This window comes from Zea mays, chromosome 8, assembly GCF_902167145.1.
Source record: "Zea mays cultivar B73 chromosome 8, Zm-B73-REFERENCE-NAM-5.0, whole genome shotgun sequence".
NCBI classification, from domain to species: Eukaryota; Viridiplantae; Streptophyta; class Magnoliopsida; order Poales; family Poaceae; genus Zea; species Zea mays.
Genome location: NC_050103.1, coordinates 32,782,600 through 32,791,184, shown reverse-complemented (window position 1 = coordinate 32,791,184; position 8,585 = coordinate 32,782,600).

Below are 8,585 nucleotides of genomic sequence, written 5' to 3'. Positions count from 1 at the left end.
CGGAGCGTAACACCCTACTCCACTGTGTTGTATTGCTTGAGAGCTTGTATGAACTTGTGAGTGTCTAAGATTGGATTGCTTGTAATGTCGCATGCCTCCCCTTTTATAGTTGAAGGGGGGCATGCACAAAGGTGCTGGGCCCCGACATGTGGGCCTAGGGACATAAAGAATATAGCGCTTGGAGCCACCAACGTTTGCTGCTGGGGTAATCTTCTTGTGCCCTGGCGCCTAAGATCCCTGTATCCTCGGCGTGCAGGGGAAGCTTCTTGTAGAAGGGGAGACGGGTACTGTGCGCCGCTTGGCACGGGCGCATTGTTTGCCAACAGACTGGACAGGTGTGCCGTCTGCTGGGTGACCCTGACACCGCCTGCCGGCGGATTGGACAGGACGCATTAAATGTTGAGAGGGCGTGTCGCCTGTCAGTGTGGTGGCAGGCGGCGTGTCCTCTCCGCAATAAATGCAAAGACTGCACAGCCGCATGGGCCTTTCGTCAGGCTCGGCCCGTTGGCTTACGTTACGGGCCACAAGCCATGCGGTCGCGGCGGGTTTCTGCCTGAGCGGGGAGCATAGGGCAGGGCTTGGACACGTGTCGGCACCGGACCCTTGCTTGTGTCGGGGTCCTCTGCATCCCTGGACCCTGCCAAGGCTCGGACCTCGCTTAGGGGGACCTGGTATGTCTCCACGGGAGCTCCGGGCTCATACTTACAGGGGTCTGGTGTTCCTCTGCGGAGGTCTAGACCCAACAGTGCTTCCTGGGACGTATCATCTTTCCTCGCCACGTGGTGCCCTTAGGTCTGCCCATGTGGTGGGGTCTGGTGCCGCTCTCCATGTGACCAGGAGGTGTCGTATGGGTGCAGCGCCTTCATACTGTAGGAGAGGGTACCCCTAATTCAGGGTACCGATAGTGGCCCCTGGGCCCGCCTCAGAGGAGGATGTGAGTCTGCAGGTGGGGCCAGAGTCCGATTGGTGGTTGGCTTGCTGCACCAGTGCGCCTGTTGATGTAATTACTGCCGACCCGCCTATGGTCATGTCGTCTGCCTCGCCTATTCCCACGGCTGACTGGCCCATGACCATCGTACTTAATGTCACTGTTGGGCCATGCGCGGGGCACCTCGAGTCGCTGCACTGGTTATGAAAAACTTAACTTTTCAGACTTCCGCTATAGCCCTGAGAAGACGTGGCATTGGCGCAAGCGGCGGTGCGGTTTTTCTGCACCCAGTAACCGGCGCGCCGGTTGCATGTCATGTGGACCTGCCCCCGTGTTGGACTGCCGGTTGCAGCGAAGCTGAGGGGGCGCGCAACGGGGCGGTTGAACGTTTCTTGCGTGGCAGTTTGCCTTTTTGACCGCCGGTTACAGCGAAGATGAAGGGGCGCTTAACCGCGGGGCGGTTGCATGCCCCTTGTGCGGCGGTTCACCTTCTTGTCCGCCGGTTGCCCCAAAAATGGAGGGGCGCATAACTATGGGGTAGTTGCACGCTCCTTCTTCGGGTCAGTCTGTATGACATGTGGGGCCTGGCCCCCATGTCATAAGGTGGGAACCTTGGTGCACGACGGGGGAGACTTCGCTCGTGACACTTCTGGGGTGCGAGTGGGGAGGTATGCCTTTAAAAAGGGTTGATCTCCCGGGTAGTAGCCATGCCTCGCTCCCCTTGCATCCATCTCGCCCTTCCACCTTCTGGGCCTCCAGATGGGGTGCGCCGGTGTTCTCTGGAGGGATCCGCATCAGGGCCGTCTCCTCCGGCGATCTCATCGCCGAATAGCTCGCGCTCGTGGCAGCACCACCGATCTTGTCTTCTTCTGTGATACCCAATTTTCTGAAAAGAAGTTAAATGTATTTTTTTCTTTTCTTTCGTGATCTGTGTAGTTGGGATTGGAGTTTTTTAGGAAGCATTCACCAATAAAACAGTAGAATACTTGTTGGATTTGTGCGTTGGGGTCGGGAGCAGACGTGAGAGCGAGTTTGGGCCGTGGATCTTGATCCGGCGGTGGGGAGCCCATTAGTTTCCCCCCTAATCCCTAGCCGCCCCCTCCCTCTCACTCCCCCACCCCTTTGGCCGCCCCTCCCCTCTCTCTTCCACTCTTGCAGCCGCCCCAATCCCTCTCGTTCTTCCCCAAGTGATTGCAGCGCCACCCCTCAACCCTAGCCCCCCCCACCTCTTCCTCTCTAAGGTGGAGCCTCCACGCTTGGTGTCCGTCGTGTGGGTGCGAGTCTTCCATGGGAGTTTGGAGGGAGGAAGAAGGAAGAAAAGAAGGAGGAAAGGAGGAATCCAAGGTGATTTTCATGATCATTTTGTTGTATTTGTGCTGCAATCCAATTGGTTACATGTTTACCTATGCGATTTGGTAGAGGTGCTGTCCAGAAATTTAGTGGGTGGACGAACAGCAGTAGTTCTAGGGATTTCTGGGTATTTTTCGTGGGCAATTAGTAGGGATCAGTGGGAGAATCATGTAGAGCTTTGTCATACCTTTCCAACGAGTACTTATGCGCTCAATTTGGAGTTATAATTTAGGAGATATCGTTGTTTGAATCCGGTTATGTTGCTGTCCAAAAAAACAGATTTTTCAGGTGGGTGAACAGCAGTAGTATTAGCAGTTTCTGGGAATTTTTCGTGGGTAATTAGTGTTAACCAGTATGATAATCATGTAGGGCTTTGTCTTATCTTTCCAATAAGTACTTATGTGCTTGATTTGGAATTATATTTTAAAAGATATCGCTGTTTGAATCCGTGTATGTCGCTGTCCAAAAGACAAAAAAACAGATTATAGGGTTCATCTTGTGGACTGTTTTGGGCTAATTAGATGTTGGAATTTAATTATAAATTGTATACAAAACTTGTGGGGAATTTCTTGTACATGCCTCTGGAGTTTTTGTTTGTTACCACTGCTGTCATAATTTTAAAGTTATGAATTTATTAAGCAGCGCCGCTGCAGATTGGTGGGTGTGGGGAGAGATGTAACCCGCGGCGGGGTTTGAGTTTGTGCGTAGGTGCGACGTCGTTTATGAGCCTGATTATGTGAAATTGGTGCACTAAGTTGTGTGTCAAAAACAGGTGGTGGACTTCCGGATCGTACTTAGGGATTTGCCCGAACTTCCGGTAAAGGCAAGTAAATACAGTGGTGGTTGCTACCATTTGGGTTGCATCCTATTCCCTGACATTGAGTATGCATAAGTTTTAATTATGTTAATCATTGAATTCTATGATGAAGTTTATTTGTTTGGAACTATTAATTCTCAATTGTCTAATATTGTGGATGATCATAATTTGGTAATGATATATGTGGTTGATTCCCATCTTGGATGAAGTGAAGTATTTTTTTGAATCACGTTATATGAAGCGTTGTAGGCATGACATGCTCATCACATCATCCATCTTGCATTTTGAAGTTATGTCGTGATCTTATGGTCCGACCGTACCGGTACATTTTTAGCATCGTACGTTGCCCGAGGAGGGGTACGATGCGGCTTCATATCCTTAGAGGTATGAAGGCAGAAGTCATCCTTGCATTTGCAGACATTTGCACTCATGAGGTATATATGAAGTGTGATATTACTATGTTACTATTGTGGTTTCTACCTGCGAGGTGTGGTGACTAGGTGTGTTGTACGTTGTATACGTGCTGTACCTTCGTAATAAGAAGGTTGTGGAATCAAGTGGTGGTAAAACAATGTTCTTATGTGGTTAAACAGTTTGATATTATTTTACTTGCTGAGATGTGTCATCTCACTCTTGCATTACTCAATGCAGGTACTTGATACATGTTGGGAATGAGGGGAGTAGCAGCACGTCCACTTTCACTCTCACAATAACGCTGCCTAGGCGCAGCCATGATTTAATTAGAAACTTATTGTCAAAGGAAGTTTGTTTTTTTAACTAGTCGTGCGCACTAGTTAATTCACTTCATGTCGTATGTTTAACTTCTCTTTGCTAGCCGATTAATAATACTTAGTATGTTTTGTCATGATATATGTTTATACACTGTTGCCCCCTCATTTATGCAATTTTGCAAGGGGGATGCTGCCGAAATTTTATATATAGATGTCAGAAGTGTTGTTTAGTAGCATTCCGGGGTGTTGGTGGACCCCGGGGTGTTACAGTTGGTATCAGAGGATAGGCTTTAGATTCTACGCAATTTGAAGATAAATTTGACACACTTGCACATATAGGAAGGGTATGGGTTCGTATCTCTTTCATATTAGTATTTTATTGTATAGATGACTAGAACTTCCTTACTCCAAATCCCTTTATGGTTTGATGGGGTATGTCGTTAACGACGTAATGCTTGATATGATATGTTACTTCTATTTAGTATTGGTTTCTTGGTGTGGTTGTTATTGAAGATATTATGCAAGTGAAGCTACTAATGTACTTGTTTTATATACATATCGTCATGATGTTTTTTTGGGATGCAATGTTTTGAAATCTCTGAGCTATTACCATCATATATTTCTATATGCTTGACTGTGGATGTTTTTTTCCCAAAAGGATTCTTGGGTTCTTGTACTTATAGGACCAATTGTTTATTGAGCTTGTGTATAGTGGGTCTAATCCGACTTGGTGTAGTGTGAAAACACTATATAATGTAGTTTTATGGTGTTGTTGAGTTTGATTGACTGTTGGGTTACAACCCAACTTATCAATGTAATATTTCCAGGGGTGCAATGCTTTGCGCCTCACTTATTTTAGGCTAGTGTGGCTACTTGCTAACTTGATCTTAGTATAAAATTGGTTTGTCTCTATAGAGCAGATGCAACGTTGTAATGTCTATGAAATCTTTAGACTGGTAGAACTCGAGTGAATTTGTGACATGATGTAGATTGATAAGTCCAACCATGTCTACCTGATAGGTTTTCTTATTATGTGCAACCTTATTTTTAATAATAAATAGGGTGATTTCAAGTGGATTTTACGTCGTGCATGTTTTCCTTCTATGGCTTGTTTCAATAGCCATAAAGGCTATGCATATTTTTTTAGTTGTTGCAGGCTAGTCATGTGGGCGATATTGACAACCCGTTTTATATTTTTTTTATTTGCCAACATTGTATGGCAGTTTGATTTTTTTATGAGCAGTTTCTCTATGCATGCTTGTTGAATCATTATTTGGACCGCTTTATCTTAAACGAAGTCAATGCTTAACTGGGAGTTGCTTATGTTTGTTAGTCATCGATCTCTTTAATGATGGGGTTGTTGCATCGGATTGAGATTTTTCTTATATGAATGATGGTTTGATAGATCATGTATGTCTACTACTTTGAATGCATCCTGTGATATCACGAAGTACAAATTGTTCAAGTGCAGTAATAGTAGGTTTTGTTGTATGTGAGGTTAATCAAGGTAGTTTGGTTATGTGGATTGTCTTATTGACGTCCAGTTACTCCTGTTGAGCATAGTATCGTGTTATTATTTTAGTATTGAAAGTAATATTTATGAAGCTTTTGCATGAGTCTGTGTCAAGAAGTACATTAGTTTTTCTTGTTATCCCTCCATTGCTTTATGAGTTTTGCAAACTTTATCTCTTTTGAGAGGAGGAAAAGACGTTACATGACATGAGCACCATTTGCTTCACGTCAACAGAATAGTTGTGGAGAGCTCTAATAGTTGGATTCTAGTGTAATAACAACCATGTTTTATAGTGCTAGAGACGGGTATGTCAGGTGTTTCATACACTGTCGATATATGGATGTTTGACCTTAGTGGCATTAACAAATGAGGTTGTTGAATTCGTTGATTGTGGTGCTTAGTGTTCTAACCTATTAGGTAAAGTGTTGCTTAAAGGCTTTGGGGAGTTGCATCCCCATTTGGTAGTGGAAAATCCTAATGTTGGTCGCACCTCCCAATGCCTTGGGTTTTATTTTATATTGTTTTTTTTATTATGGGTAAGGTGATGTTTTGTTTTGGGAGTCATTTTAAATTAGTTGGAGGCTGAATCAGGCTTCACTTATCTAGAATGTTTTGTAGTAGATTTCTTCATCTTTGCATAGGATGCTCAATCACCCAGTTTGGTCTAAACATTTGAGAGTTATGGGTTTCCAATAGCAGCCTTAATTTTGTACGGAAGTATAGACATTGAATACGGTAAATTTTGGGTTTTGTTGGATTATGAAAGTTTTAGTAATTTCATGATCTTCCCAAAGAGTATTGGTTTGTAATTTTCATTGCATATAATTGGAGTTAGGCTACTCTGAAGTTGTTGCACCGTTGTGTCTGAACTTTAGGTGTCGTTAAAACCACTAATAAATCGACCGCGTTTTGATAGTTTCAGAGCCCAAATTTGGGAATTCTCTTTAAGAAAAACTTTTAGTTTTTCTTAGTACCTTTTAATGGGTATTTACTTGTAATTGTCTGTTAAATAGATTAGGAGAGGTGGTTGTCCGGATATAAGTCGAATCTCTGATGTGCAGTATCTCAGGCTGAGTTTAGCTGTAGGTCATGCAGAGTTGAGGGCTATAAAGATAAATTTGGGTGGAACTTTATTGCAAAAGTCGTGGACAATTTCCAAACTTTTCCAACGCGTGTTCGTTGTAGTTTTAAGTTGAGTATAGCAGGAGTTATAGTATTTTGAATTTTAGTTGTCCAGTGTTTCTAACCTATCAGTTTTGCAACAAAGCAGTTGCATTGTTTTATCGGTTTGGAAACCAATTCTGAGACACTCATTATAATAAAAGTTTTAGGGAATGTTATAATCTTTTCAATGAGTTTATATTTGTAAAATTTTGTTAGATGCAGAGAGTTTTGAGGTTTTGAATTTATGGGTCATGTTCCGTCAGGTTCTGGTGGCAGATCATGTATGTCACCTTACAAGTCAAATTAAAAAATGGAGATAAAAAAACTTTGTTTATCCTTTGAATACAAAAGTTGTAGGTCATGAAGTTTAGATGATTTTACAATATTTCTTTGTTATCATTGCTTTTATAGTGAAAGAGGTAGAGACAGAATGAGCATTTGTGTTGTTGATTGTCAATTTTCTATTTAGGGATATTTCTTTGGGAGATTGGTTTAGTTATGGTGAGCTCTTTCGCAATCCATATTAATTATGTTGTATGGTGGGAGGGAATAGATGTAGTGGTTGTGATAGTTATCTTGTTATTGTATATGTGGAGCGTGGGCTGAAACAGAGAGATAGTGAGGGATATTTGAATAGGCCAGTACGTATTGTTGTGAAGCCATGTTTTCTGGTCTTGGCGTGTTTGCGTAAGTATGAAATAGTTACATCGTGTGAAGTCTTGGTGGAGATGCAGATTGTCTGAGTTATTGGATGGATATATGGGCAGGCATAGTATACTTAAATTGATTCTTGCTTGCATGATGTGAGATCAGGCTTAAATTGATTTAAAAAGTAAGCATATTGCTTCTACCCTTATGTTGGCTCTGTCTCGTAATGAAGAACCTAAAGTTATTAGTCCTTCGATGAACGCTTAATCTTAGAAGAGTATAGAACCTGAATAAATCTATTGCTTGCTGTTTGGGACTACATCACCAGTTTTGGTTATGCCGCTAGTTCAATGAATTACACCATGTTTTCGGTAGAGGTGTTGTATATAAAAAGTTGTAGCCAACTTCTTCATCTTACTTGTGTAAAATTTCATGACCATAGGTCTAGTAGTTTGGGAGTTATGATTTTCTCAAGTCTAGTCTTGGAATCTGTCCAGATTCTGTACAGATTTCAAAACTGACCTTGTTTGCCCAAGTTAAACTTCGAATCAGTTCTTATAAATTATAAAGAAGTGGTAGTACTTTCCTTAAGATTTCCAACAAATTTTGGATCACCCTTTTTGGTGACCTATAAGTTAAGCTACATCTGTTTTAATTGGAATCTTTGAATCTGTCCAAATTTGGACAGCAAAGCCTTTCTTATGTCTTTTGATCTTGATATGCATTGAATTAACCTGATAGGTTTATAAATGAAATATAGACAATTTTACTGGCTTTCTAAAAAGTCTAGGAGCGCCTGAATGGGATGACTGAGACTCCAATTATGGATTTTTGAAGTGAGTAGTTGAATTCTGTTCAAGTCTGGACAAAATTTACGTTTCGTATTGTTTGGCCTTTCTAAGTGTCAAATCTTGTGGTGATGATAATACCAAGGGTATAGTGGACTTTGTAAGCTTTCCATAAAGTCCTAGTTTACTTCTATTGGATGCATATTTTGTGAGTTATGAGGAAAACAAATAACTGTTGTGCTGCTGTCTAGAAATATGCAAGCATTAAATTGATCTTTTGAAGTTACTCTTGTTTGGATAGGTTTGGTTTAGGCTATTTGAGCACAGTATGTATTGCATTCATATATATATATATATTTATTTATTGAAGTACTTGCATGTGTCAATATTGATTTGGTGTCAGGAAAGCTTTGTCCGAGTTATATAGGACCGTCTACTATCTTAGCCCGAGTTGGCAGCTTGGCTTAGCACCTACAATTGTCGGAGTCTATGATCAAAGTACACCATGTATTCCATGTCTTTATGTTGAGGAAGTATTTGCGGAATCCAGACCATCAAATCGAGCTAGAGCCGATTCCTGTGTAGCAAGACCAGACTCTAGAGTGTCGTCTGCTACGTATCTTAGAATCCTAGGAGCTTGAGGAGC